We start from the raw sequence: 4,418 nt of genomic DNA on the forward strand, positions 1-4,418 counted from the left end.
GTGTGTGTGTGTGTGTGTGTGTGTGTGTGTGTGTCTGTGTTCCCCCACTGGACATGATACCAGTCCATCACAAGGTTACTCATTTTTGCCAGCTGAGTGGGTTGGAACAATGTGAAATGAGATGTTTTGCTCAAACACATCTTCAATTCACATCTTCAGTTCACACCCAATTGTCTTTCAAAAGACATGTGCACATTGGACAGGACAACCATAAACATACAAGAATAGATGGTGATCATAGAGTTTGAATGAATGCCTTTCTTCATAGGTCTGCATTATCAAGATTGATCTGGGATTAAACAACAGCAACCTCAGCATCTTATGAAGGCCAATAAAGGTTACTTTGATGATTTTGAGAGGTTTTGGCCAGTATAGGCGCAGGCTATGTCTAACTCAATAGCACCACCGTTATAAGTGCTGTCCATCCTCTACTTCTGGCTAAATGATGAAACACAATGAAAAGGTGCCAACCAGACCAAATCAATAACACAACTTTGTTGATTATGGCAAACAGTATCCCGCCTACAGATGCAATACAATGTACTGGAACAAGCATTGAATTCGTTAAAAAACATGTACAGATTTAATTAGTAAATTAAGCACTAACACACTTAAGTGATGAGAATGATAATTGAGACTTTTCCATATTGAGAGGTAAGCATTGATCGATGCTGAAAGCAAGCAAACAACACAAGGGTGACAATGAAGAATAAAAAAAAATATCTTCTGTTATCTTCTTTGATTTGTTTAGGTCATTAGATCGCGGCCATGCTGGGGCACTGCCTTGAAGAATTTTAGTCAAACTTATCGATCCTAATACTTATTGTTTTTTTTTTTCTTTGTAAAACCTGGTATTTATTCTATCAATTTCTTTTGCTGAACCGCTAAGTTATGAGGATGTAAACACACCAACACTGGTTGTCAAGTGGTGGCGGGGATCAAACACATACACAAAAAACATGCATACACACACACACACACACACACACACACACGTATGATGGGCTGCTTTCAGTTTCTGTCAACCAAATCCACTTACAAGGTTTTGGTCGGCCTGAGGCTACAGTAGAAGACCCATGGAAAATTGGTTTTTAAAATTATGATGATAATGATGATAACTACACCAGGAACTTCTATCCCCACTAATGTTGGTATGTTCCCAGATTCCTGTCATGTCTCTGCTAGTTGCATCAATGTAGTTTAGTTGTCCTTATCTTCTTTTAGAGCACAGAAGTTTCGAAATTATAACATCCAGTATAGTCTGGTGTTCCTCACAATCAAAGAGGTAAATAAAGTCTTTGGTGGCAAGCTGGCAGAAACGTTAGCACGCCAGGCGAAATACTTAGCAGTATTTTATCTGTAGTTACAATCTGAGTTCAAATTCCGCTGAGGTCAACTTTGCTTTTCATCCTTTCGGGGTCGATAAATTAAGTACCAGTTGCATACTGGGGTCAATCTAATCGACAAGCCCTCTCCCCAAAAGTTTTGGGCCTTGTGCCTAGAGTAGAAAAGAAAAGAGGTAAATAAAGTCTACCCCTGTTTTTAGAGCAACAATATTAGTAGAGCAATAACAGGTACTTTTGATGCTTTTATCTATATCTTTTACCTTTCTCTGTCACTGGAGTGTCCTTGTTCTGACATCACACCCTAATTGTAAACAAGCATCACTGTAATACAAGCAATGGTGTTGGTTTACAATCTCCCATGGAAACATATCTGGACAAAGAGAAAATATTACCTTGCTTGGAAACAGGTAAGGTTTGGTTAATAGGAAAAGCATCAGGGCATAAAAAAATCTGCCTCAGCAAATCCTGTCTGACCCATGCAAGCATGGAAAAGAAGATATTGAAATAATAAAACAAAGTGTAAGGTTTTAAATATGTAAAGACAGAAAAATAAGCTTGTGTGACGTTCATGACATTTTCAAGGTTCCTGGTGACATAAATAATTTTGTCCACACACACACACACACACGTGTATACATATATATATATATATATATATATATATATATATATATATATGTATGTATTTATGCATATGGATATATATATATATACATACGTACATGTGAGGGTGTGTTTGTGTGTGTACACTATTAAATGTGATTAAACACGCTTAATGATGGAGTGAAGGTTGTTTTTCTAGTTACATTTCTCTCCAGCTGGCTTTTTCCAAAGGAACCCCAGCACATATACACATAATACACTCACACACACACACTCACACACAAACACACATGTGCACATATGTGCACAGTCTCTCATATATATATATATATGTATATATATACACTTACATGTTTGCTCTTCAGTAGTTTTATAAAACAAACATTTCTTTCCATTTATAATATTCTGTAAAATGTGTGAAATCATTATTTCAACACCTCTGACACTACTACTACTACTACTACTACTACTACTACACCAAATAGGCAAAATCATTTGTGCTCTGGATAGAATGCTTTCAAGTATTTCTTTCACGCCCTTTGCTCTGAGTTCAAATCCTGCGGAGGACAGCTTTGCTTTTTATTCTTTAGGGGATTGGTACATAAATTATCAATCTAGTACAGGGATCTATTCTTCCTCCTCTCTTCCTCTTTCTTCTTTTCTCCTTCATTGCCTGTCTGTGTATGTTATGCTGACTCATAGAACTGCAAAATCTTAGAATGATTACATGTGAGGGTGTATTCATATATATGTGTGTGCATGTGCAAGTGTGTGGAGTGCTCAGCCACTTGCACATTAATTTCACAAGCAGGCTGTTCTGCTGATCGGATCAACAGTAACCCTCATCATCATAACCAATGGAATGCCAGTTCACATATATACATACATACATACATACATACATATATATATATATATATATATATATATATATATATATATATATATATGGCTATTTCCCTACCTCCTCTTTTATTTATCTTATGAGAATTTAGTTGTGTTTCTTTAAGTCACACGGCACTGAATCAAACTGTTTTAAATAATAGTACAATTAACTCCAACTAAATGTGTTGGGTGCCCTTTCCTTTATCTTTCATTTGTCCCCTCACTCATATATCATATATATATATATATATTACTTATTCCCCATTACACATGTTTCATTTGCTAATAGGAATTAAAAAATTGTACATGTCAGCTAAACATGTAAATAATTTCCTATTAGAAAGTGAAGAGGTCACAGCTTGTATTTTAATCCTACCTACGTTATATATATCATTATCATTTAACATCTGCCTTCAATGCTGGCATGGGTTGGATATACATATATATATATATATATATATATATATATATATATATGAAAGAACAGAATAACAGTGTCTTAAAGGCTTCGCTTCAAGAGGTTGAGAACCACTGATGTATAAAATGATAGATATACAAGGGTATATTTTTCCACCATGGTTTTTATACTACTCTATATTTTCTTTGCTTTTTCAGTTGTTCTTCATTCTCAGTCAGCTGCCTCTGTATTTTCAACCTTTAAGTTCACAGAAATTATCCTGTGAAATTCTATCTAAAGCAGAATTATTGAAAGTCAGCTCCAATTTTTTTTTTCTTGTGAATGGGCAGAGCTACTGCAAAATTGTATACTTGCCGAATTAGCAGCAATGAAAATATGACAGGAAAATGTTTGACATTCAAAACTTTTTCAATTAGACAAGTATAACTATCCCAAATTGGGAATGTGCTACTAGTTTCAATCAGTTGATAATTAAAACAACATCTGATGTTGTGTGTGTATACATATATAAAAATATATATGCCAGCATGAAAGGTGGATATTAAATGAACATATGTGAATATGAGTGTCTGTCTGTAGATGTATGATGTAAATATGTATGTATGTATGTATGTATGTGTGTGTATATATAGAGAGACCGATAGAATAAGTGCTAGGCTTACAAAGAATAAGTCCTGGGGGTCGATTTGCTCAACTAAAGGTGGTGCTCCAGCATGGCCACAGTCAAATGACTGAAACAAGTAAAAGAGTAAAGAGAGTATACATATACATACATATATATATATGTATATATATATCTATATCTGTATGCTCCGTTGGATGTGTAATGTCAATGTGAATACCCGTCAGAGTGTAAGTATCTTGAGAGAAAAGCTGAACATTAGAAGCATCAGTTGTGGCGTGCAAGAGAGACGATTGCGCTGGTATGGACATGTGGTGAGAATGGAGGAGGATAGCTGCGTGAAAAAGTGCCACACCCTAACAGTTGAGGGAACCCGTGGAAGAGGTAGGCCCAGGAAGACCTGGGCTGAGGTGGTGAGGCAAGACCTTCGTACATTGGGCCTCACCGAGGCGATGACTATGGACCGAGACCTTTGGAAATGGGCTGTGCGTGAGAAGACCCGGCAAGCCAAGTAAGATCGTTGCCAGTGCCCCTGGACTGGCTT

Source organism: Octopus bimaculoides, chromosome 17 (assembly GCF_001194135.2).
Source record: "Octopus bimaculoides isolate UCB-OBI-ISO-001 chromosome 17, ASM119413v2, whole genome shotgun sequence".
NCBI classification, from domain to species: Eukaryota; Metazoa; Mollusca; class Cephalopoda; order Octopoda; family Octopodidae; genus Octopus; species Octopus bimaculoides.